We start from the raw sequence: 27444 nt of genomic DNA, 5'->3' as shown, positions 1-27444 counted from the left end.
CAGGCTCTGAGCTGTCAGCACAGAGCCTGACGCGGGGCTCGAACTCACAGACCGTGAGATCATGACCTGAGCCAAAGTCAGACGCTTAACCGACTGAGCCACCCAGGCGCCCCCCAGATCATCTTTGTAAAACAAAGTAAGGAACAAAGAGAACTTCCCTACTATTCTTCTTTTCTAATCTTATAGTCTAATAAACTTTTGCCTGCTGCTCAAAAAAAAAAAAAAAAAAAGTAAGGTATTTCTTAAAGAACAAGAATGTATCAAAAGGACACAGAAGCCAACTTGAAGAGCTCCCACTGGCCAAATATGGGATAATTTATGCATCAAAATAAATAGTGATAGTAATGGATTATAACCCATTAATTATAAAATTAAAATCTATGAGCCCATACTTATATCAATCAATAAATAAGTAAATACATAAAAAATAAGAAAGGGGAAGAGTTCTTCTTTCAGTAGAATGCCAACTAACATACAGAAGGAATGATGGAGGTAGAAAATCATTAATGGATACTGAAACCAGTGGGTGAAGGTTTAATGAAGAATGGAGAGTTCCGGAAGATGGCGGCGTAGGAGGACGCGGGGCTCACAGCGCGTCCTGCCGATCACTTAGATTCCACCTACACCTGCCTAAAGAACCCAGAAAACCGCCAGAGGATTAGCAGAAGGGAGTCTCCGGAGTCAAGCGCAGACTAGAGGCCCACGGAAGAGGGTAGGAAGGGCGGCGAGGCGGTGCGCGCTCCACGGACTGGCGGGAGGGAGCCGGGGCGGAGGGGCGGCTCGCCGGCCAAGCAGAGCCCCCGAGTCTGGCTGGCAAAAGCGGAGGGGCCGGACGGACTGTGTTCCGACAGCAAGCGCGACTTAGCGTCTGGGAGGTCATAAGTTAACAGCTCTGCTCGGAAAGCGGGAAGGCTGGAGGACAAAGGGAGGGAGAGCTGCTGAGCCCCCGGACGGCAGAGCTCAGCTTGGCGGGGAACAAAGGCGCCAGCGCCATCTCCCCCGCCCATCCCCCAGCCAAAATCCCAAAGGGAACCAGTTCCTGCCAGGGAACTTGCTCGCTCCGCGCAAACACCCAACTCTGTGCTTCTGCGGAGCCAAACCTCCGGCAGCGGATCTGACTCCCTCCCGCTGCCACAGGGCTCCTCCTGAAGTGGATCACCTAAGGAGAAGCGAGCTAAGCCTGCCCCTCCAGCCCCCGTGCACCTTGCCTACCCACCCCAGCTAATACGCCAGATCCCCAGCAACACAAGCCTGGCAGTGTGCAAGTAGCCCAGACGGGACACGCCACCCCACAGTGAATCCCGCCCCTAGGAGAGGGGAAGAGAAGGCACACACCAGTCTGACTGTGGCCCCAGCAGTGGGCTGGGGGCAGACATCGGGTCGGACTGCGGCCCCGCCCACTAACTCCAGTTATACACCACAGCACAGGGGAAGTGCCCTGCAGGTCCTCACCACGCCAGGGACTCTCCAAAATGACCAAACGGAAGAATTCCCCTCAGAAGAATCTCCAGGAAATAACAACAGCTAATGAACTGATCAAAAAGGATTTAAATAATATAACAGAAAGTGAATTTAGAATAATAGTCATAAAATTAATCGCTGGGCTTGAAAACAGTATACAGGACAGCAGAGAATCTCTTGCCACAAAGATCGAGGGACTAAGGAACAGTCACGAGGAGCTGAAAAACGCTTTAAACGAAATGCAAAACAAAATGGAAACCACGATAGCTCGGCTTGAAGAGGCAGAGGAGAGAATAGGTGAACTAGAAGATAAAGTTATGGAGAAAGAGGAAGCTGAAAGAAAGAGAGATAAAAAAATCCAGGAGTATGAGGGGAAAATTAGAGAACTAAGTGATACACTAAAAAAAAATAATATACGCATAATTGGTATCCCAGAGGAGGAAGAGAGAGGGAAAGGTGCTGAAGGGGTACTTGAACAAATTATAGCTGAGAACTTCCCTGAACTGGGGAAGGAAAAAGGCATTGAAATCCAAGAGGCACAGAGAACTCCCTTCAGACGTAACTTGAATCGATCTTCTGCACGACATATCATAGTGAAACTGGCAAAATACAAGGATAAAGAGAAAATTCTGAAAGCAGCAAGGGATAAACGTGCCCTCACATATAAAGGGAGACCTATAAGACTCGTGACTAATCTCTCCTTTGAAACTTGGCAGGCCAGAAAGGCTTGGCACGATATCTACAGTGTGCTAAACAGAAAAAATATGCAGCCGAGAATCCTTTATCCAGCAAGTCTGTCATTTAGAATAGAAGGAGAGATAAAGGTCTTCCCAAACAAACAAAAACTGAAGGAATTTGTCACCACGAAACCAGCCCTACAAGAGATCCTAAGGGGGATCCTGTGAGACAAAGTACCAGAGACATCACTACAAGCATAAAACATACAGACATCACAATGACTCTAAACCCATATCTTTCTATAATAACACTGAATGTAAATGGATTAAATGCGCCAACTAAAAGACATAGGGTATCAGAATGGATAAAAAAACAAGACCCATCTATTTGCTGTCTACAAGAGACTCATTTTAGATCTGAGGACACCTTTAGATTGAGAGTGAGGGGATGGAGAACTATCTATCATGCTCCTGGAAGCCAAAAGAAAGCTGGAGTAGCCATACTTATATCAGACAAACTAGACTTTAAATTAAAGGCTGTAACAAGAGATGAAGAAGGGCATTATATAATAATCACAGGGTCTATCCACCAGGAAGAGCTAACTATTATAAATGTCTATGCGCCAAATACCCGAGCCCCCAGATATATAAAACAATTACTCATAAACATAAGCAACCTTATTGATAAGAATGTGGTCATTGCAGGGGACTTTAACACCCCACTTACAGAAATGGATAGATCATCTAGACACACAGTCAATAAAGAAACAAGGGCCCTGAATGATACATTGGATCAGATGGACTTGACAGATATATTTAGAACTCTGCATCCCAAAGCAACAGAATATCCTTTCTTCTCGAGTGCACATGGAACATTCTCCAAGATAGATCATATACTGGGTCACAAAACAGCCCTTCATAAGTTTACAAGAATTGAAATTATACCATGCATACTTTCAGACCACAATGCTATGAAGCTTGAAATCAACCACAGGAAAAAGTCTGGAAAACCTCCAAAAGCATGGAGGTTAAAGAACACCCTACTAACGAATGAGTGGGTCAACCAGGCAATTAGAGAAGAAATTAAAACATATATGGAAACAAACGAAAATGAAAATACAACAATCCAAACGCTTTGGGATGCAGCGAAGGCAGTCCTGAGAGGAAAATACATTGCAATCCAGGCCTATCTCAAGAAACAAGAAAAATCCCAAATACAAAATCTAACAGCACACCTAAAGGAAATAGAAGCAGAACAGCAAAGGCAGCCTAAACCCAGCAGAAGAAGAGAAATAATAAAGATCAGAGCAGAAATAAACAATATAGAATCTAAAAAAAACTGTAGAGCAGATCAACGAAACCAAGAGTTGGTTTTTTGAAAAAATAAACAAAATTGACAAACCTCTAGCCAGGCTTCTCAAAAAGAAAAGGGAGATGACCCAAATAGATAAAATCATGAATGAAAATGGAATGATTACAACCAATCCCTCAGAGATACAAACAATTATCAGGGAATACTATGAAAAATTATATGCCAGCAAATTGGACAACCTGGAAGAAATGGACAAATTTCTAAACACCCACACTCTTCCAAAACTCAATCAGGAGGAAATAGAAAGCTTGAACAGACCCATAACCCGCGAAGAAATTGAATCGGTTATCAAAAATCTCCCAACAAATAAGAGTCCAGGACCAGATGGCTTCCCAGGGGAGTTCTACCAGACATTTAAAGCAGAGATAATACCTATCCTTCTCAAGCTATTCCAAGAAATAGAAAGGGAAGGAAAACTTCCAGACTCATTCTATGAAGCCAGTATTACTTTGATTCCTAAACCAGACAGAGACCCAGTAAAAAAAGAGAACTACAGGCCAATATCCCTGATGAATATGGATGCAAAAATTCTTAATAAGATACTAGCAAATCGAATTCAACGGCATATAAAAAGAATTATTCACCATGATCAAGTGGGATTCATTCCTGGGATGCAGGGCTGGTTCAACATTCGCAAATCGATCAACGTGATACATCACATTAACAAAAAAAAAGAGAAGAACCATATGATCCTGTCAATCGATGCAGAAAAGGCCTTTGACAAAATCCAGCACCCTTTCTTAATAAAAACCCTTGAGAAAGTCGGGATAGAAGGAACATACTTAAAGATCATAAAGGCCATTTATGAAAAGCCCACAGCTAACATCATCCTCAACGGGGAAAAACTGAGAGCTTTTTCCCTGAGATCAGGAACACGACAGGGATGCCCACTGTCACCGCTGCTGTTTAATATAGTGCCGGAAGTTCTAGCATCAGCAGTCAGACAACAAAAGGAAATCAAAGGCATCCAAATTGGCAAAGATGAAGTCAAGCTTTCGCTTTTTGCAGATGACATGATATTATACATGGAAAATCCGATAGACTCCACCAAAAGTCTGCTAGAACTGATACATGAATTCAGCAAAGTTGCAGGATACAAAATCAATGTGCAGAAATCAGTTGCATTCTTATACACTAACAATGAAGCAACAGAAAGACAAATGAAGAAACTGATCCCATTCACAATTGCACCAAGAAGCATAAAATACCTAGGAATAAATCTAACCAAAGATGTAAAAGATCTGTATGCTGAAAACTATAGAAAGCTTATGCAGGTAATTGAAGAAGATATAAAGAAATGGAAAGACATTCCGTGCTCATGGATTGGAAGAATAAATATTGTCAAAATGTCAATACTACCCAAAGCTATCTACACATTCAATGCAATCCCAATCAAAATTGCACCAGCATTCTTCTCGAAACTAGAACAAGCAATCCTAAAATTCATATGGAACCACAAAAGGCCCCGAATAGCCCACGTAATTTTGAAGAAGAAGACCAAAGCAGGAGGCATCACAATCCCAGACTTTAGCCTCTACTACAAAGCTGTCATCATCAAGACAGCATGGTATTGGCATAAAAACAGACACATAGACCAATGGAATAGAATAGAAACCCCAGAACTAGACCCACAAACGTATGGCCAACTCATCTTTGACAAAGCAGGAAAGAACATCCAATGGAAAAAAGACAGTCTCTTTAACAAATGGTGCTGGGAGAACTGGACAGCAACATGCAGAAAGTTGAAACTAGACCACTTTCTCACACCATTCACAAAAATAAACTCAAAATGGATAAAGGACCTGAATGTGAGACAGGAAACCATCAAAACCTTAGAGGAGAAAGCAGGAAAAGACCTCTCTGACCTCAGCTGTAGCAATCTCTTACTCGGCACATCCCCAAAGGCAAGGGAATTAAAAGCAAAAGTGAATTACTGGGACCTTATGAAGATAAAAAGCTTCTGCACAGCAAAGGAAACAACCAACAAAACTAAAAGGCAACCAACGGAATGGGAAAAGATATTTGCAAATGACACATCGGACAAAGGGCTAGTATCCAAAATCTATAAAGAGCTCATCAAACTCCACACCCGAAAAACAAATAACCCAGTGAAGAAATGGGCAGAAAACATGAATAGACACTTCTCTAAAGAAGACATCCGGATGGCCAACAGGCACATGAAAAGATGTTCAACGTCGCTCCTTATCAGGGAAATACAAATCAAAACCACACTCAGATACCACCTCACGCCAGTCAGAGTGGCCAAAATGAAGAAATCAGGAGACTATAGATGCTGGAGAGGATGTGGAGAAACAGGAACCCTCTTGCACTGTTGGTGGGAATGCAAATTGGTGCAGCCGCTCTGGAAAGCAGTGTGGAGGTTCCTCAGAAAATTAAAAATAGACCTACTCTATGACCCAGCAATAGCACTGCTAGGAATTTATCCAAGGGATACAGGAGTACTGATGCATAGGGGCACCTGTACCCCAATGTTTATAGCGGCACTCTCAACAATAGCCAAATTATGGAAAGAGCCTAAATGTCCATCAACTGATGAATGGATAAAGAAATTGTGGTTTATATACACAATGGAATACTACGTGGCAATGAGAAAAAATGAAATATGGCCTTTTGTAGCAACATGGATGGAACTGGAGAGTGTGATGCTAAGTGAAATAAGCCATACAGAGAAAGACAGATACCATATGGTTTCACTCTTATGTGGATCCTGAGAAACATAACAGAAACCCATGGGGGAGGGGAAGGGAAAAAAAAAAAAAAAAAAAAAAGAGGTTAGAGTGGGAGAGAGCCAAAGCATAAGAGACTGTTAAAAACTGAGAACAAACTGAGGGTTGATGGGGGGTGGGAGGGAGGGCAGGGTGGGTGATGGGTATTGAGGAGGGAACCTTTTGGGATGAGCACTGGGTGTTGTATGGAAACCAATTTGACAGTAAATTTCATATATTAAAAAATAAAAAAAATTAAAAAAAATTAAAAAAAAAAGAATGGAATATTTACATATTCAAAGTACCTCCTCATAAATTACTTATTAATTATAAAGAGAAAGATAGTAACATTAGAGTGGAGAAAACTAGTAGGCTCTACTTTATCAAAGTGATCACAGTTAACAAACTAGTTAACAAACTAGTATCATTTGTCACCTGGTGAGATGCACTGAGAAGGATACAGCATTAGTTTGGTGGTATTCTTGCCAAAACTGCAAAAAATCTGATCAGACAAATCGAAGTCAAAGGACATTGTACAAAATAACTGTTTTGTACCCTTCAAAAATATCAAGGTCAAGAAACTCACAAAAAAGGTGAGGAACTATTCTAAATTAAAAGATATTAAAAGTTGTGAGAATTAAATGCACCTAAGATTTGATCTTAGACCAAGAAAAAACAATTTATAAAGGATGTTTGTGGGATAACTAGTGAGATTTGAAAATAGATTGTGTACCATGAGTTGTACCAATGTTAAATTTCCTGATTTTGATAGTTGTACTCTGATTATGTAAAAGAATCAATGGGGCCGCCTAGCTGTCTCAGTCAGTAGAGCATGCAACTCTTAATCTCAGGGTTGTGAGTTCAGGCCCCGTGCTGGGCATGGAGCCTACTTAAAAAAAAAAAAAAATCCATGTCCTTATTCTTAGGAAATACATATTGATGTCTTTGACTTCCTCTCTCAAATGGTTTATACCAAATAATATGTATAAATATGAATACACATATAAAGATAGAATGGTAACAAGATGAGGTAAAAATGTATTTGTGAATCTGGGTACAGGGTATATGAAATTTTTTTACTATTCTTGCAACTTTTCTGTAGGAAACATTTGAAATTATATTAAAATAAAAAGTTTTAAAAATATGGTATAATCCTTGTATAATATGATCATAAGTTTGAAAGAGTAGAACATTAAAATATATTTATTTACATTATTTATATACATCGGAAAAAATTGGAAGGAGATAAAACAAAATATTATCAGTGGTTATTCCCCCACTTAAGTTTTAAGGGTTATTATAAATTTAAAAATAATATTTTTAGTAATACCCATCCATGGTTTACATATCACTTTGTAACTAGTATATGGTTAGTAACTGGTTTCTGACCAACAGAATACAGCCAAAGTGATAGGATGTCATGTCTAAATTTTGTTTATTTCAAGTTTTTATTTAACTCCCAGTTAGTTAATATACAGTGTAATATTAGTTTCAGGTGTACAATATAGTGATTCAACACTTCCATATAACACCCAGTGCAAAATCCATTTTGCATTTACTTTTGTTTATGGTGTAGGAAAGTGGTCCAGTTTCATTCTTTTGCATGTTGCAAATCAATCAATGTGATACACCACATTAATAAAAAAAAGGTTAAGAACCATACAATCCTTTCAATAGATGCAGAAAAAGCATTTGACAAAGTACAACATCCATTCATGATAAAAACCCTCAACAAAGTAGGGTTAGAGGGCACATACCTCAACATAACAAAGGCCTTATATGAAAAACCCACAGGTAATATGATTGTCAATAGGGAAAAACTGAGGGCTTTTCCTCGAAGGTCAGGAACAAGACAGGGATGTCCACTCTTACCACTTTTATTTATTTTTTATTTATTTATTTTTTAATGTTTATTTATTCTTGAGAGAGAGACAGAGTGTGAGCAGGGGAGGGGTAGAGAGAGAGAGGGAGACACAGAATCTGAAGCAGACTTTAGGCTTCGAGCTATCAGCACAGAGCCCAACACGAGGCTTGAACTCACGAACTGTGAAATCATGACCTAAGCCGAAGTCAGATGCTTAACTGACTGAGCCACCCAGGCACCCCCACTCTCACCACTTTTATTCAACATAGTGGTAGAAGTCCTAGCCACAGGAATCAGACAACAAAAAGAAATAGAAGGCATCCACATTGGCCAGGAGGAAGCCAAACTTTCACCATTTGCAGATGACATGATACTCTATATAGAACACCCAAAGACTCCACCAAAAAATTGCTGGAACTGTTACATGAGTTCAGTAAAGATGCAGGATACAAAATCAATGTACATAAATTGTTGCATTTCTATACACCAATAATGAAGCAGCAGAAAGAGAAATCAAGGAATCAGTCCCATTTACAATTGCACCAAAGACCATAAGATACTTGGGAATAAGCCTAACCAAAGAGGTGAAAGACCTGTACTTTGAAAACTATAAAATACTGATGAAAGAAATTGAAGACGACACGAAGAAATGGAAAGACATTCCATGCTCATGGATAAGAAGAACAAATATTGTTAAAATGTTTATACTACCCAAAGCAATCTACACATGCAATTCAATCCTTATCACAATACCAACAGCATTTTTCACAGAGCTAGACAAAACAATTCTAAAATTTACATGGAACCACAAAAGACCCCAAATAGCCAAAGCAACCTTGAAAAAGAAAAGCAAAGCTGGAGGCATCACAATTCCAGACTCCAAATTATATTACAAAGCTGTAGTGATCAAAACAGTATGGTACTGGCACAAGAATAGACAGATAGATCAATGGAACACAATTGAAAACCCAAAAATGAACCCATAACTATATGGTCAATTTATCTTCGACAAAGCAGGAATGAATATCCAGTGGGAAAAAGACAGTCTCTTCAACAAATAGTATTGGGAAGACTGGACAGCAACATGCAAAATATAAAATTTCTTATTTACCTCTTCAAAATGTTCTGGCTTCCTACTGCACTAGGAATAATAAAACTTAATGACATTAAATGCCCATTTATGTCCTCAAAGGGAGGTCATATTTATCACTACATCTAAATAGCTACCTCTGTCTTCCCCATCACTTCCTGCCCCCTTTTCTGTTGGTGCTGTTAGCTCCTTTTAATGGCTCAATGTTGGAAACAATCAAACATTCAGTCTCAAGGAAGGGTTTATATATTCTGATACAGCTATGTTCTGAATTATTAGGCAGCCTACACTCTGGAAAAGCTGTCCTGTGTTATTTTCCCAAGAAGAGCTTGGCTGTCCTGCTTCCTGGCTTGTGATTAAGCCATTAAAACAAATTCCTTTGTATTTCTAGCTTTCTTACCTTTTCTTTCAGGCAGCTGGAGACAGCTAACAGAGCCCAGAGTTCGATTCTCATTACTTCTTTACTAACTAGTTTTATCACTTTAGGCAACTTTCAACTTATTGAAACTCTAGCTGTAGTTTGTCCATCCATAAAGTGGGGAAATAGTAAGCGCCTCAGGGGTTATTATGAGAATCAAGGACAGGGATGTGTACAAGGCCTCGGGCAAAGCACCTGCTTCACTGTGTGGGTCATGCATTGGTTCTCTCTTATTTACCCTTTTTTCCGTGACGCAGTAACCAGGCAGAACTAGTTGCTTAGTCCTCTGTGTTCTAATGGCTTTTCTTTTTCCTGAAAGAGCTTTTGCGAGGGTGGGTTGAGACTTTTCTTTTTGTAAGTTTCTCTTCCATGGCTAGATTGGGAGCTTTTCCATGAGCACAAATGTGCTGGTTTTGTCTCTGAGTCTCCAGTACCAGGCACAGAGTCTGGGGGAACAGCAGAGCTCAAAAGATACTTATACAATGTGGAGAATTCCAGTTCTAATGACATTCTCTTATGAAACCTTTTGATCCTCTAACTAGAAATAATTTTTCTCTCTGGTGGGAATTGAGAGCTCTGATCATATTTTGCCTTGAATCATAGTTATTTGTGAGCATTTTTTTCTTCTGTTTGATTTACCCTCCAGCCCTCTCGTGCAGCACCCCAGTCATATGATTGCTGGAACTGCATCTTATTCACCTCTGAAACCACAATAGTGTCTGGCCCATGCATTCCATCATTTGTTTAAGATACAATTCTTCTTGAGCAAGGATCAAGGGATATGACTCACACACTTAATGTACAATTCAGTTTTTGCCTTTTTTGTATAGGCCTGCTCAGCAAACCACTTCCCCATTGCACAATGAATTGGGAGGGTGGGGCTGCTCCCAATGTTAAAATCGGTCAGGGGTTACCAGAAGTCATTCCCCTACCTCTGAATAAAAAACATTAATTCACAACTTGACTTCAGATCCAGGCGTCTCTATTTTACCAAGAATGTCAGGATAAGAAGCCGAATCATTATACATGTGCAAAATGTAAGGCAAACTGAGCAAGGCAAGGATTAGAACTGAGGAGAAGATAAAGTAAACTTGGAATGTAATGATTGGATTATAGCTTGTATGGTCACAGAGTTTTTAAAAAGTTGTTGACCTTAGCAATTACACTGCACTACATATGGCTATTTAAGATTAATTGCATTGGCTGGCGTTATATTGTATTAAACTTTCCTTATGCATATAGGTGGCAGCTGAATGGAGATTTACTCAGGATCCAGTAGCCCCTTACTGAATTTTTCAGCCATTGAACAAATGTTTACTGAGCTTCTGTCATGTGTCAGCTCTAGTCTAGAAATGGCTGATAGGCAGGTAGGAGACAGACCCTGCCTCGGCTCTTTTTTTCCCTTTCTTGCTATTAAGTAATCTAAATTGACTGTATTTATCCTGGTCACGAAACTTGCAGAATTGCTATGGGGAATGAAGAGAGTGTTTATAAAGCAGTTCACATGTTTTGATAAGCACAATGTAAGAACCGTATGTGATTATTCTCCACCATAATACTAAAGTGTTAAAAAATCAACCATGAAATTGCATTTCTAAGACCCTTTTGCTTTTGACTTTAAGGTTTCTTAATAGTCAAGCCCACTGACTCTCATTTGATAACCGGTTTTTAAAATTAAACTTGTTTGCACCATTTAACAAAGAAATATTTTGTTCAATGTTTTGATTCTTAAACCCACATCAGTCACTCTACTCTAATATGCATAGACTTTATAAGGGTCTTACAGGGTTACTTCAATTTCTCAGTTATTCTTTAATACATTCCCTAGAGGAGGCTAGATGCTACACTGATATTGACATCAGTGACAATAACATCAGTGACAAGAACATCAATTCAATGTTTTGATTCTTCTTAGGATATAAATGCTCCAGTCTGAGTGATGTTTTAGGGAGTTGTTTTTCTTTAATGTCCATATTTCCTCCTCAGTCTCACAGACATTAGAACCAGAAAGGAATTTAGGTATCATCTAATTCAATGCTGGTCAAACATTTTCATTCTTTTCAAACATTTGAATGTGCTTTTTTGTCTGAATACTTGAGGTTCTGGAAAATTTTTGCATACCTAAATGTATTATTAGTTAATAATATTTAATTTTCTCTTTTTCATTAAAGACATACTGCTGTCAATCAGAGCTTCCAATTAGTATGAGGTAATTAGAATTAGCAATAAGCAGTGTGGTTATTGATACTGGAATCAGATTACCTGGTCTTGATCTTCGTTTCACCACTAAATAGATGTGCAAATTACTTAACTCTCTGTGCCTCAGTTTCCTTATCTGTGAAATCATGATAACAGTAGTACATACCTCATAGAGTTGTGAGGATTCCTGCATCATCACAGCCCAAAGAAAAGGGTCCTCTTTGTTATCCTGTCAAACCTCAATCTATATAATATTAGGTTTCTAATAAAATATTAGAAATATTTTAGCTTGTGAATTGCTATTTGAGAATAAACTTATCCTTTAAAGATGAGGAACTTGAAACCCAGAGAAGTGAGTTCCCTGAGGACTCCCAGCTACTCAGGGCCAGAACCTGCACTGGAACTTAGAACTTCCAGACTGTGGGATTGTTTGTTTATCAGCCTAATTAGAAGCCTGTTCATAAAGGTCTCAAATGCACCCAGATCACATGGTGTGAAACAGATGTAGGGTTAGGACATTAGAAGCACTTACTGTTCTGGGTTCTGTGCACACTGAATGCAATCAAATATTTATTTGTTTGTTTATTTATTTATGTTTGTTTGTTTGTTTGTTTGTTTGTTTTTGAGACAGAAAGAGAAACAGAGCATGAGCAGGGAAAGGGCAGCAAGGAAGACACAGAATCCAAAGCAGGCTCCAGGCTCCCAGCTGTCAGCACAGAGCCCAATGCGGGGCTCTAACTCACAAACCACGAGATCATGACCTGAGCCAAAGTCGGACACTTAACAGACTGAGCCACCCAGGCACCCCTGAGCGCAATAAAATATTTAAATTCCCTGTCATTTGAAATAATAGAAGCCCCTTGACATCTGTGAGGAATAGCTCCAGAATTTGGAGATACCTAATTGTCAATATCAGTGTAGCATCTAGCCTCCTCTAGGGAATGTATTAAAGAATAACTGAGAAATTGAAGTAACCCTGTAAGACCCTTATAAAGTCTATGCATATTAGAGTAGAGTGACTGATGTGGGTTTAAAATAAATTCTGCCACAGATAATAACCTTGAAATTATATTATGACATCACTATTGAAACAAAGGAAACCAAGAGCTTACCCAAATTTGCAAAAATTCAGGGATGATGATGATGGGTACCAGTGACCTTTGCTGACCAGTAACGTTCTGATTGATGGAACAATGACTGGAAGTGGCCACACTGCAGGATGGAGTCAGGACAGACTGCTGCAGAGCTCCTACACTGACTGCAGACTCTGCGCCCTTAGCTAGACTTCCTGAGTGCTAAGTGACCTTCTCAGCCAGTCCTGGCAGTTTCCCAGTCCCTTCGCAAACCAATTACCATTTCCTACTTGTCAGGAACCTTTTGGGAAGCTTCTGAGGAGTGGAAATTTGAGAATGACAAACCAAGAATGCCAAGGGTTCTTGTATTCAGTGCTGGTGAGGGCTCATTAGTACTCCTATACACTGCTGGGAGGACTGTAAACGGATTCAAACCTTGAAGAGGACAATTTAATATTTCATTATTTTAAGTTCAGAAATTTCTTTAACCAATAAGTCCACATCTAAAAATCGATTTTAAGGGAACAATAGATTCACAGCTGTCTAGCAGCATTATACAACAGCAAAATATAGGAAACGATCTCAATGTCCATCAATAAGAAACAGATTTAAAAATTATTGTATGTTTATGCAGTAGGAAACTAAACAGCCATTACAAAATATATTTTAGGATAAAATTTATTGATGGGGGAAAATAGGCTATAAAATTGATTCCAAAAATCAGAATACAACTCTCTATATGCACATTACGGTCCTCCCCCCCTTTTTTTTTTTAATGTCTTCTGGGGCTCCTGGGTGGCTCAGTTGGTTGAGCATCCGACTCTGGTTTAGGTCATGATCTTACAGTTCGTGAGTTCGAGCCCCTTGTCAGGTCCTGTGCTGACAGCTCAGAGCCTGCAGCCTGCTTCGGATTCTGTTTCTCTCTCTCTCTGCCCCTCCCCCCCTCACCCTCTCTCAGTCTCTCTCAAAAATAAATAAACATTAAAAATTTTAAAAACCAAAACCAAAATGTCTTCAAATAGAAGGAAGACAGAAAGAAAATACACCAAATATAAAAAATGGTATATTTTAGAGTTGGGATTACAAGTGATTTTTATTTTTCTGTATATTATATCGTTTCTATACTAAGTGGTACTTTTAAAAATCAACTGGTTTTATTAAATAATACATTCATGTATTTGTGATAATAAATATGGAATGAAAAGAAATCCAGACATGTAGTTCCTCTTCATAGAAACAATAGTGTTAACGGTTTCTTGTATATCCTTCCAGAGATTCTACGGTGTGGGCATTGTGTGGGTGGAAGCAGGATGGGAAGGGCAAGTGGTCAGATAGGACTCACGTCAGGAGAAGTATAGCTCTGAAGCATAAATCCCAATACAGAGTTGGTCTCATCCTGAGGTGAGGTACCAAATACTTTAACCCCTTATCAACCAGTTTTTGGCCAAAAATGAGGGGAACAGAACTTCCCAGGAGAGTCAGCTCCATTAGGTGGAGGGCAATTCCTGTGAGCCATCAGCAGTGAACATTCACAGCAGCTTGGCACAGACGGGTACCAATAAGGCACCAACAGTGTTCACTACACTGACTCAACCATTTCCTAGTTTTATTTGCTTAAAAAAGGTTAATTCATAAATCAATTCATTGTTCTTCCTAGCTATTCACTCTAAAAGTCCTCATTCCTTATCTAATATACATATCTGTGCAGAAAAGTAAGCAAATTTATTGTTTCCTCTAATAAAAATTGGCACAGTATAATCTTTTAATAAAAGGTGCTTGCTTCCTTTAAAAAATATACTCAACACACAACAAAATAAATAAAATAAATTTAGCAAAAAAAAAAAAAGGTTAAATTTAGTTTTAACTTTTGACAAAGAACTAAATATACTTTCATTGTTCTCAAGTACATAGTTTCCTTGGTTGGACTATGTTACTGGATTGTGATTGGTGTTTGTGCTTGGATTTCCACAAATGTCAGTGTTTTCACAGGTCTTCTTTTCCTGAGCTTTCTGAAATACTGGCTTCTAGTTCCGAAATTCTCCCTGCTTTGGGGGCAAGTAGCAAAGCTCCAAATACATTCCAGAGGCAATTGATAATTGGAAAAGAATCTAAAGGCTGACTAATCCAAACCTCTAAGTTTATAGGTGTGGACACTGAGGCTCAGAGAAGGGACACGACTTAGCTAAAGCTGCAAATCAAGTTAGAGGTAGAAAACAGAGTTAGGACCCCAGTCACCTGGCTCTCCTTCTGAGCTCTTGAAATGAATGGCTGCTGGCTCCCCCAAAGGAACATTAAGCCACTGAGATGAGTTTAGGTGGAATTCAAATTTCTTGTTTCTTTTTTGTAGCCTTGACAGTTACCCCCAGTGACTTCACTCTGGGAAAAAAACAAAACAAAACAAAAAAGACACCTGGGAATTACAATTTTCTGGGTGCCCACGACAGTGTGTTCAAGTGTGAAGTGGGGCAAAATGCGGAATGCGTTGGACTTGGATGCTGTGTGGGGAAATTCCTTGACACTTGAGCATTTTGGATTATTCAGGAAATTCCTCAGAGACTTGGCTTCCTCTGTATTGTTGTCCTTGGAACCGCCATGAGGCTAGGGAAAGAAACAGGACTTACACTAATTATTTACAACAACTTCCCAGGGGACCAGAGTGTGTACTCTGCGGACAGATTCTGAGATCCCAGCCCTTCTGCGTCTCCACCTTAAAGAGGCCAGGCTCTGACAGGTTACTCCTAGGAGTAGAGCAGAGGAATTCTCAAGGCAGGGCATCTACATAGAAGGGTAATTACAGTCTTCAGACAGAATAAGGTTATGCTTAATTAACAGAGTTGCTCTGTTCCCAAGGGATGGACATTTGTTCAAGTGTTTTCTATGGATAAAGAGAAAGCAGACATTTCCAAGTTTTAGAGGATGTTTGGAAGTCTTTCTTGGGCCTATAGTTTTAAAACAGGTTGTGTGGCTAAATGCAAATAAATGAATTCAGCCATGTTGAGCCCTGATCTCTCGTCTGGTGGGGAAGGAGAAAGATGTTGGAGAAGGAGAATTAGGTATGAAAATTCTTATTTTACAGACAAGGAAACAAGCACAGAGGGAAGGTGGTTAGCCAAGGCCACAGAACTAGTAAACAAGTCAAAGCTGGGCCGTAAAGCCTGAACTACCCACTTTCCTTCCAAGATGGTCAAGATGCTTTTCCTAGTGCTTTCTTCCTTTCCCTTTCAAGTCTGTGGGTAAATCAAAGAAAGCATGTAGTATGGACAAAATGAAAGTCCACTTGTTTTTGTTGATTTGTTTGTCAAAAGGTGTAAACCCTTTTTTTTTTTTTTTTTTTTTTCCCTATCCTAGGCAAAATCTGCTGCATCCTTCACATCTCAGCCAAAGGGTATCTCCTTGGGAATTTCTCATTCCCCCATAGGCTAGGTTTCTGCCCTCTTAAACCTTCAGATCATTCTGTGTTTGCAAATTTTATATTTGTATTGGGCCTGCTCTGAATTCTTAGGGTCTAGCATCCAACAGAGACTCAACAAATGCTGGCTGCCATGAATTCAGGCTGACCTGAGCAGGGAAATGGCACAGCAAGCACAGTGGGACAGCAAAGTTCTCATAGGATTCAGCTGCTCTGGGAAGCTCCTTCATCCTGCAGCCACCACATTCAAGTGACATATCCATATCTCAATAGAGATATGGCCCAAGGTTAAGGCCCAAGAGGCACTTACCTACTTCCTACACTATTCCTGGTCAGTAAAACTCTGCTCCTCCATGCTCCATGCTGCTTGGGAAGCCTCCAGTCCATAATCCTTCCTCGGTCTCAAGGTTTTGGTTCCCCTTCTCCAAAGAGGGCTAGGTTTGGTGCCTGGCACAACACTTCCCATATGCTCTCTGAATAAAATTAGATTAATAGCATTTGCCACTTATTAACCCCTCCTTCTTAAATATATATTATTAAATTTTCTTGCTGGGGTGCCTGGGTGGCTCAGTTCTTAAGTGTCTGACTTCAGCTCAGGTCACGATCTCGAAGCTCGTGAGTTCGAGCCCCACATCAGGCTCTGTGCTGACAGCTCAGAGCCTGGAGCCTGCTTCAGATTCTGTTTCTGGCTCTCTCTGTCCCCACTGCCCCTATCAAATATAAATAAACATTTTTTTTTTTAACGTTTATTTACTTTTGAGACAGAGAGAGACAGAGCATGAACGGGGGTGGGTCAGAGAGAGGGAGACACAGAATCTGAAACAGGCTCCAGGCTCTGAGCTGTCAGCACAGAGCCTGATGCGGGGCTCGAACTCACGGACTGCGAGATCATGACCTGAGCCGAAGTCGGCCGCTTAACCAACTGAGCCACCCAGGCGCCCCTAAATAAACATTTTTTTTAAATCTTCTTGCTATCTTTAAAATTACCTCGTGAGAGTAATTTGACTCCAAACCTCATGTTTTCCTCACTTGGGAGCAAGGGCCATATCTTACGCACTTTGTAACGTATGTAGTGCTTCATAAAGAGTCTGTACTAGCACTTAGTGAATGGAATGAAAGGCCTTTCCTGTTGATAAAAACCAGCAGCACAAATCACACCCAAGAAGCACCATAAGAGACAATTCAACAGGAAGGGGATCACGAACCATGGCTTAACTGCATCCACTTTTTGTGTATCAACTGATAACCTTTTGGGACCAGTAAACTTTTCACTGATGATTCAAAAAGGAGCATTTCAAATCCCAACAGGACTATAAACTTTATCTGTGAGCTTCAGGTTGGGAAATTGTTTTCCTAAAATATCTTCACCTCACACCAAAATTTTTCCATTCCTTATATTTTGATTTCTTCTTCCTCTTTTACTGATTCATTAAGTCAATGTTTATTGGGGGTCTACTATGTGCCAAGTACAATTCTAGAGACTTCAATCACATTTCCTTCTCAACCTTCACTCATTCATTCATTTGTTCCTCTATTAAGTCACTTATTGTTTAACTGTGTATAAGGCATGGAATTTCACTTCTGCATTTTTACTGAAATATCTCTGGGATAATTGGGGAAGAACGTGAGTATCTAGGGACAATGTTCCCAACCAGCTCCAAGTACCTGCCCCATTGAGGTGCTGGGTTCTAAAGGCATAGAGCAGAGAGAGGTGAGTTTCAGCCATGCCTTTTACTTGGTGTGAAATGTGGGGAAATCACTTACCCCTTCACAAGCCTCAGTTTTATCCTTTACAAAATGGGGATCGCACCACTTACTGCACAGGGCTGGGGAGGATCAAATGGGAATTCAAGTAAAAGTGTGTAGCAAAGTGCACAGTGCACAGGGGACTCTCACCAGCATGATAGTGTAAGTCCCCAAGCAGCCTTCTTCCTGCCAACACCACAAGGCAGGCAGCTTGCAGAAGCATCTTGACAGTATGGGGCAGCACATGATCTCCCCCGGTCACCTCAGGGAGGCTGTGAGGCAGGGTTACATTCGGGCAAAGAGAGTCCAATTGCGGCCTTTGTCTTTATCAGCCTGAGCAGCGTCGCAGTGTTGGGGCACAGGCAGTGACATTCCAATTCTCTGACTGGACACTCAAGGGGAGAAGGGATTCTTGGAAAGAGATGAGGGTGGGCGGGGGGCTGACTGGCTGCTCTGCAGCTTTTTCTGCTTCCCTTGCATTTCCCTTTTGGTAGTTGCCTGTTTCCAAGGCCTCCACAGGAGAGGAGCAGAGCTGTCTTTGTTTTGTGATTCTGAGGCACAGCTGGGGCACGAAGCGTGAGGGTGGGAGGAGTGTGATTCAGTCCCGTGCCCCACCCTGAGTGGTACACTTCTTGCCTCACAGGAAACCCTATGGCTTCCATGCACATGGAGGTGGACAGACTCCCAGATGTGTAGGACTCGGAATGGAGTTTTCAGCAGAAGCAAGACATTCTTGCCCTTGGAAGCTCCCAACTTGTTTTCTAGTTCTGTGCACAGCAGGATGGGTGCTTGGTGTGTTCACTGAATGAATGCAAGAGCCCTCACTTGGGAAAAGTCACAAGAAAGTAATCACTTCACCCATCGCCAGACACAATTGCAGCTTCCCTCTGGGGTGGTCTGGGGTCGAATATGTGTTCGTTTAGTTATAAACTCACCAACAAACAACAAATTCAACAAACCATTGTCAGTGCATTCTGGCCCTGCCCTCAATGAGCTAACAACCCAAATATCTTCTAGAAGGAGTGGTCACTTTGTGTAATGGAAACTAGCAATCAAAGGAAAACTCCAATGATGAGAACATCTTGTCTTCCTCATGGCCTGGGCCACTCATCCCGTAGAGCTTGAAGCTCTCATATTCTCCATAGGTCATCAGGATAGGAGGTGGAGGAACCTGATCTTTCTTGATTCCTCTAAAATGAGGCATAAAATCTCAACTCTGCTAGTCTCTGTATGATCTCAGAACAACTTGAGTGTCAGTTTGTCCACGTACAAAAGAGAAATAGGTAAAGATAGAATGAATAATTCTAGAATGAATAATTTCTAGGAGGGTGCCTTGTAAAATGCACCATACGTGTCAGTTATTAGCACTAGGGCCAAAAAAAAAAAAAAAAAAAGAACACCCCTTCCCCCCCACCCCCCCAATAAACAAGCAAAAAACCTCAAATCAGGGACCATTTGTGGAAACTGTCCTTTATAGATTGAATGACCTTGGGCAAGTTACTTGAACTCATAGCCCCTCAGTTTCCTCTTTCATAAATGTGAGGCTATGTGGCCTCCTTCAAAGGGTTGCCACCCTTTGAAATTAAAACAACGCAGTGACAAGCCCAGCACCTTGTCGGGCCTACAAATAGCGCTCAGTAAGTGGTTTTCTCCGGGCATCAGCCCGGGACCTCCCCATGGAGGACTGAGTGACAAGAATTTCCCAAGTCTGCTCATATCCCCCACCCCAGCGACTCCTGCACTGCCACCTCCCTGCCACTCCCACAGCTCCGTGAAGTGCAGGCTCGGAGAAACTTGGGGGGCAGGGTGGTGTCAGAGCAGACTGTCCAAGCCCGCACCCCCCCTCCCCTCCCCGGCCGCGCACGCGCGCCTCTTCTGTCGCCCGGAGCAGCGCCTGCTAGTTACCTTTCACCTAGTTCGCCCGGCCAGCCGCGCGGGGTAACTCGAGGGCAGACGCCGAGTCGTGTGCGCCTGCGCGCAGCTAGCTCCCGGCTCCGGCGGGGCGTCCAAAGCGCTTATTTTTTAGTGGTTTCCGTTCCCCTCTGAAATAAAGGGTGTGTGCTTTGCGGATGTGCCCTAATTTCTGGGTCTGGCGGGACTGGGCACAATCTCAGGCCCGTCGGGGCTACCATGGACCCCTCAGCCGTCACGCCCACACATCCCCTGGTCCCGCACTCCCCATTACTTCTGATTCTCCCGTTCCCCCATCGGTTGTCTTCACCTCCCACCCCCCCAGCCCCCCACACACAGCTGGCTCCCGTTCAGCTCTGGTCTCCCCACATCCTCTTCCCCCAAAGGCGGTTAGGAAAGGAGCCCCGGGCTTCCGAAAGGAGCACAAGCTCACGGAAAGCCACGTGGGCGCACAGTTCAAGTTCTTACTTCTGCCCGGGAGGGGCCCCGTCTTAACGACCAGGTTTGCAGAGGAAAGGAGCACATTCTCTATTTTTTTCTCTTCCCAAATGGCTACATTGAAGATCGCCAAGGCTGCAGGGCGTCTCGGGGTTACTGCCGGGCACCGGGCGGGGCGTGCGCCGAGGCGCTGGGGGAGGGAAGGACTTCCGCGCGCTCACAAACCACGCTGGCCCAGACGCTCTCAGCTGTCTGGCGAGGTTTTAAGTGCCAACCGCACAACCCCCAGTGGCGCTTTTCAGGGGTCCTTGTTATCTCTGCTCCAGGGGTCCTACCTCTCTTCACATTCCACCCATTGATGGGGAGGGAACAAGGTCTAGGAGAAGAAATAAGAACCAGATGTGTGCGAAATGTACCTCTTCTTCCTTTGGCCTGTCCCGCTTTCTTCCTACTTTGATTCCTACAGTCGTGTAACAACCCAAACCAGTCAAGGCCTGCCTGAATTCATCCAGGTTCTGCCACCGACTGGAGTGATTTGGATGAAGTCCTTTGCTCTCTTCAGGATCACTGCACCTTCTCCTGTTAGATGTAGGGGTTAGTCTGGATGACCCCCCTCCCCCCCCAGTCGTCTCCTCCATTTCATACAGAGCCAGGAGGGAATACTGTTAAAGAGAATTACCATCAAAGTTACAAGGTTGTTCCATGATTGGATATTTTGAGGTTTCCTAGGTTTCTTTGAAAGGTTTTGTAACTGTTTCAAGATATTAGCATTTAAGGTTAAGTATGAAGGTCTTTCCCCAATATACTAATAGGCTTGAGGGCACCCACCCCAAACTATATTTCTTTGACTCTGCCATTGCCCCCAGCACAGTATATAATGCAGCCAGTTGGTGCAGATTTGTTCTTAATGATAAAAGAAAATTTGTGGCCAATGGGGATAGGGTTCCAATGCTTTCATTTTAATATGAGTAGATTTCGAAAACTCACAAGCCAATAAGTGTATCACATGAGAAAAAAATGTGAACATAGAGAAATCACTTAGAAGGATGTTAATCTGATAAATCCTAAATGAGTCTATACGTTTTAACAGATTAGTATAAAATCCTGCACTTAGTTAAAAAATCTACTGACAAGGGCACATGGGTGGCTCAGTCGGTTGAGCATCCGACTTCGGCTCAGGTCACGATCTCGCGGTCCGTGAGTTTGAGCCCCGCGTCGGGCTCTGGGCTGATGGCTCGGAGCCTGGAGCCTGCTTCCGATTCTGTGTCTCCCTGTCTCTCTGCCCCTCCCCCGTTCATGCTCTGTCTCTCTCTGTCTCAAAAATAAATAAATGTTAAAAAAAAAAAATTAAAAAAAAAATCTACTGACACACTTTATGAGGGGAATGGAAATAAGGTATCAATAAATGCAGAGCTTCTTTCCATTTCTGTCTTAAAATGGGGAGCTTCTGTCTTATGTAATCTTTATGATGAATCTGTGAGTTAAGTGAGTACAAAATTATGGTTTCCATTTTGCAGAGGAAGAGACTGTAGCTGAGAGAGATTGAACATCTGGAGACACAGCTAACATGTGATTAAACTGAATTCAGGGCTTCTAAGACCAACCCTTCTGCTTTAGAGGGTGCCTTCCAATAATGTGTGCACGTGCATGTGAACAGGCTTGCGTGGAGATGGAGGGAGATGGAGAAATGCAGAGATCAGATTTGTCTGGTGGTGGGAGAGATGATGGGCATTTATAATCATTAATATTGCAGCTTATATTTATTGAATGTCACAGTGTTCCAGGTACTGGGTTAGCACCTCGCATGCGTTAATTCATTTAATTCTCCCAACAACTTTTTAAGATAAATAATATTATTGTCTCTTTTAGAACAGTTGAGGAAACTGGGGCCTAAGAAAGAGTTGAATTGTCCAAGTTCTCACAGGAAGTGGTAAAGCAAGGATTCACCCTAGGACTAACTCCAGAGCTAAAGGAAAATTTTTGTTTTAGGCATTTCTGTTACCTGAAAACTTGGGATGAATCAGCAATGAAATGTAGGTTGAAGGAGCCAACGGGACCTCGGGTTGCATTACTAAAAATCCAGGGTAAAGAGTAAAGTGGAGAGTCCTGCTTTCCTGTGTGTTTGTCAGATCCCATCTGGAAGTCTGGGCTCAGGTCTGGGCACCATATATGAAGTCCTGGACGTTTAGCATAAGATGGCAGCCAGAAGCATAGCTGGGGGTTGTCCAAGATGAAGGGTCCAGGGAGGAGCTGCATTTGGCTCCTCTGATCTCTGCCATCACCTTGGAACCCTTTAGATTCCCACGGCCTAGCACAACTTATAAGGCAGTGTGGTGCAGTGAAAACAGCAAGGGATTCCAAGCCAGACCTACATGGTCTTGACTCTGCTCATGCCTTCCCAGCTACATAACCATGGGTATATTCCTTAAGTGCTCTGAGACTTGGTTTTCCCAGTTATAAAAGAGGGAGAGAGACCTACTGTGCAGCATTGCTGTGAGAACTGATTGAGATAATGTACATTTACTAACTATCCTGTCCCTGTTTCCCATCCTCATACGAATGCAGGGCAAGGATGAGTTTAATCTTTGGCCGGTAATTTAATGAAGTCCTTAAAAAGAATAACTTCAAATCTTCAGCAAGGTCTTTGTGTAGCAGAAGTTTGTCCAGGATCTAAGAAAAAGTAGTGGGCTGGAGAGAGCTCATCAGGTTTGTCTGCATAATGGAACAAGAGGAATTTGGAGTCTGAAGCAATCTGGGAGTGAAAGGTTGAGGAGGAAAGGTAGTAGGGAAAAGGATAAGAGAGGAGGATTGAGGAACCTGGCAGGAAGCCCAATCTGAACATGTAGGCATGGTTAAAGACTATAAAGAACAAGGATGACTGATATTGAATGTAAAATTGATTGGGCTGTTGTAATGTAAACGTTGTCTTTCCCGCAAAGCTTCATTAAAGGTTGCTACACATAAGAATACCTTGGTAAGTTTTGTGTGGATATAATTTCAGTTAAACATTTGTGGGACACAGTCACATAATTTATTGTAGAACAGCAAAACAATCCCAAGCAGAATAATTCTGAAGAAGAATTTGTTTTTAGAGCCTGAGCTAATCAAGAAATGTAAGTTACCCTTGGGAATTGAAAGAACTTTCCGGGGGATTATTAGGTTTTTCTGTAATCCATGGAAAAGAAGATCGAAGCCACTATTATCTGCATATGAAGGATCAGTGTAACTGCAAATGACATCTGAATTTTAGATGTAAAAAACCTAGTGTAGAGCAGATACTTTTACAAGTAGGTAATTTTTAAAATTCATTTTATCTATCCCATGTATAGCTTTTGTGTGCACAAGGAACTATTCAAAGCACTTTAAATATATAGCAGTGTTAATTCTCATTACCATTCCATGTGTACTATTTACCCTATTTAAAGATGGATACACTGAGTCACAGAGAAGATAAGTAAGTTGCCCAAGGTACCACAGCTAGCAAATGGTGCAGGTCGGATTCAAGTACAGGCAAATCTGTATACTAGCTGGCAAATATACATGTGATTGACATGACTTTGCACTGCCAGGCTGAGGCAAGGCCCTCCCTCTCTTCCATGTATGGGCACGATTGTAAGCTTGTTGACCACTGATGATAGAAAAGCTTCCACCAGACCTGTAAGTTATCAGAGGAAGAGGAAGTGACTTCATGTCTGGAGGCTTTCTGCGCATGGATGAAGGAACAGGTTTGGTGTGATTAAGAAAGCCTCCCTCTCCCCTGGTTGTTTCCCTTGTGGGAAATTCTCTCAAGGAGATAGCAATTTGCAGTAGGTAATTGCTTTCCTAACTGCTGGCTGAGATGTCTTGAGGGACATAGTAGTAAGAGAGACTTTGAGGAATGGGATACGCAGGATGGCTGGAGGGCAACTTATGGGTCTAAGGTGACATATGAGAGGGTGCTGCAGGTGTGAGCTGCAGAGAAACAGCAAGACACCAAGATTACAGGGTCCCCTGAAGCCCAGGGAAGCTGTAGCTTAGTTGCCGGTGGGGCCACCCTGCTCTGCCCACTCCTAACACCTGCCCTCATTCCAGTCCCCCATGTGACCTCAAGTGGGCCCTTCAGGCCTTTAAGAGATGTCAAGGGCCATAGACTTGGCCTGGAGGGAAAAAAATTATTTAAAAAAAAATTTTTTTTTTAATCTTTATTTATTTTTGAGCAAGAGACAGCATGTGAGCAGGGGAAGAGCAGAGAGAGAGAGAGAGAGAGAGGGAGACACAGAATCCGAAGCAGGCTTCAGGCTCTGAGCTGTCAGCACAGAGCCTGACATGGGGCTCGAACTCACAAACTGTGAGATCATGCCCTGAGCCGAAGTCGGATGCTCAACTGACTGAGCCACCCAGGTGCTCCTAGGGAAAAACATTATTGAAACCTAGAGTGTGCTTGGCAGAGATGTGCCCCCAAAAAAGACCTTTGTGGGAACTGTGGCCATAGATTGACATTTATCGGAGGGGCCAAAGTAAGGTAGTATGGTCATGTAGACCCTGGTGGGGATTCTGCAGTTAATTACTCCTTTAAACCTCAGTTTTCTCAAGTATAAAATGAAAAAAATGAAACTTACTTCACAGAGTTATTTATAAGATAAAATGAGATGGCGTAGGTGAGTATGCTTTGAAGCTATAAATATACTACAGAAATGTTACTTGTATTGCTAAGAAAAGTGGCGTTCATAATCAGTCCACTCCATTTCCAACTATGTTTTGGTGGTGAAGATCCAGCCTCACCCCCAGAAGAGAAATCTGTAGCCTCTGGTCGAAACAGAAAAGAAGAACACTTCTATTTGTTATTAGTGTGCATCAGCTGGATCACTGTCCTATACTCCATAATTTGTTACACTGAATCTTTCCACAGTGCTGCGAGCCAGAAGAGAGATGAGGTGAGCCAGCTGGCCATTGGGGAAAGTGCTTTCCCCTCTATTAAAGTATCTTCCTCATCCATCAAAGGGTTTACCTGTGATTGGATGCTTTTTTTCATTTGCTCCCCCTTTTCTTCCTCTGGAAAGTCTCTCTGTCCTTTAGTCAGATTGTGAATAATTTCCCAGATACAGACTACCTCCTCTTGAGTCCACCACTCATCCCTTCAGCTCTCCTTTCAGTAATGATGCATTTCCCCTCTCACATTTTGATACCTCTCAGCTCCCAAATAAAGATATTTAATAGCCATTCCCACTCTACAACAAGAAATCAATATACTAAAGGAAAATATAGATTTTGGGGGTGGAACAGAAAGGTTCTAGGAAGCAGAACATCTGTCACCTTAATAAGTTGTGCCAAAGTTTCTCATAAATGAGACAATGAGTTCATTTAGCATTTTCCCTTGATTCCTTTCGCTTCATGAACATTTAAGGCAAAGACCTATGACTGTTTGTTTTATACACATTTGCTATATTCAGAGTTAACACATACATTTGTGAGATACACAGGAATTTAAAAATATACAACTCAGAAGCATCAGTCATGAATGCGGCATCATCAGAAGGCAAATTAATTGTAATCAGTGTGTAAAGTCTGTGGGCCTGAGGAGAGAGATTATCTTTTTTTTTAACTTAAAGTTGATATGAATGAAGTATATAAACTGATAAACACTCAAAAAAGTTAATGTAGGTTATTTTATTCTTTTTAAAAATTTTTTAATGTTTGTTTATTTTTGAGAGAGAGAGAGAGAGATACGGAGTGCAAACAGGAGGAGCACAGAGAGAGGGAGACACAGAATCCGAAGGAGGCTTCAGGCTCTGAGCTGTCAGCACAGAGCCTGACGCAGGGCTCGAACTCATGAGCCTTCGAGCTATGAGATCATGACCTGAGCTGAAGTCAGCCGCTCAACCAACTGAGCCACCCAGGCACCCCGTAGGTTATTTCATTGTTTATTTAGTGAGCACTGGCACCTATCACTGCCTCAATTTCCACCTTGCTCTTGCCTACCATCCATAACCAGATTTAATGATAGCCATAATTATTGAATGTTTGTTGTCCTCTAAGCATCAGGCTTATCATCGTACATAGTTTATCTCATTTAATCCTCATGATATTACCCAATAACGGCAATCAATAAATACTTATTTATCTCAATCTTATTTTCATGAGGAAGTGTAAGCAAGGGGATATTAAGTAATTTGCCCAATATCACCATTTTAATAAGTTAGCAGGGCTGGCAATTGGGCTCAACTTGTCTGGCTCCAAAGCCCGTCTCTGCAACATTTCTTGGAATTTCTTCCCGTATTGCTGACACAAAATCTTCAATTTTCCCCTCCCCTTTCTGGCTTCTGTGGTCCTTGCTCCAAGAAGCTATTTTGTGATATTACTTTCCAGTTGGACAAAACCATTTTTGTAGTCATAATAATGTCATTTACATTATAGGGTCTACTATAAGCCTATCACAGGGCTAGACTCTTGTCACACAATTAAAGTCAGATCCAGTGAACTCCACACTCTCATCCCTTTTTCATTATCATAATGTGTCAGGAAATCAGGAACAAAAACAAAAAAAAATTGGACAAAGAATCAAAAGTCCTGGAATTCCTTAGTTGCAAAATTAAAATAACAGCCACTTTCTATTTACTTCACAGAATAATTGTGGGGATTAAATTAGATAACACATATAATAGCGCTTTGTAAACTGGCCAAATCTCTACAAAGTATTCTTGTAAGCTATGCTAACAACCAGCTGTGTGCCCTTGGCAAGTCAACATTTCTGAACCTCGGCTCATCATCTTCAGTGGGAATCAGAGTTCCTACCACTCAGGGGTGTTGTCAAGATTAAGTGCTGCCTGGTCTACAATGCAGGGTCGTTAGGTTCACATCTCACTGAGAGAGAGAGAGAGAGAGAGAGAGAGAGAGAGAGAGAGAGAGGCAGAGAGAGACAGAGAGTGAGCAAGGGAGGTGCAGAGAGAGAGGGAGACACAGAATCTGAAGCAGGGTCCAGGGTCTGAACTGTCAGCACAGAGCCTGAAACGGGGCTCGAATTCACAAGCTGTGAGATCATGACCTGAGCGAAGTTGAACACTTAACCGACTGAGCCGCCCAG

Source organism: Panthera leo, chromosome D4, assembly GCF_018350215.1.
Source record: "Panthera leo isolate Ple1 chromosome D4, P.leo_Ple1_pat1.1, whole genome shotgun sequence".
NCBI classification, from domain to species: domain Eukaryota; kingdom Metazoa; phylum Chordata; class Mammalia; order Carnivora; family Felidae; genus Panthera; species Panthera leo.
The sequence above is the reverse complement of the archived record's forward strand: the minus strand, read 5'-3'. Positions refer to the sequence as shown.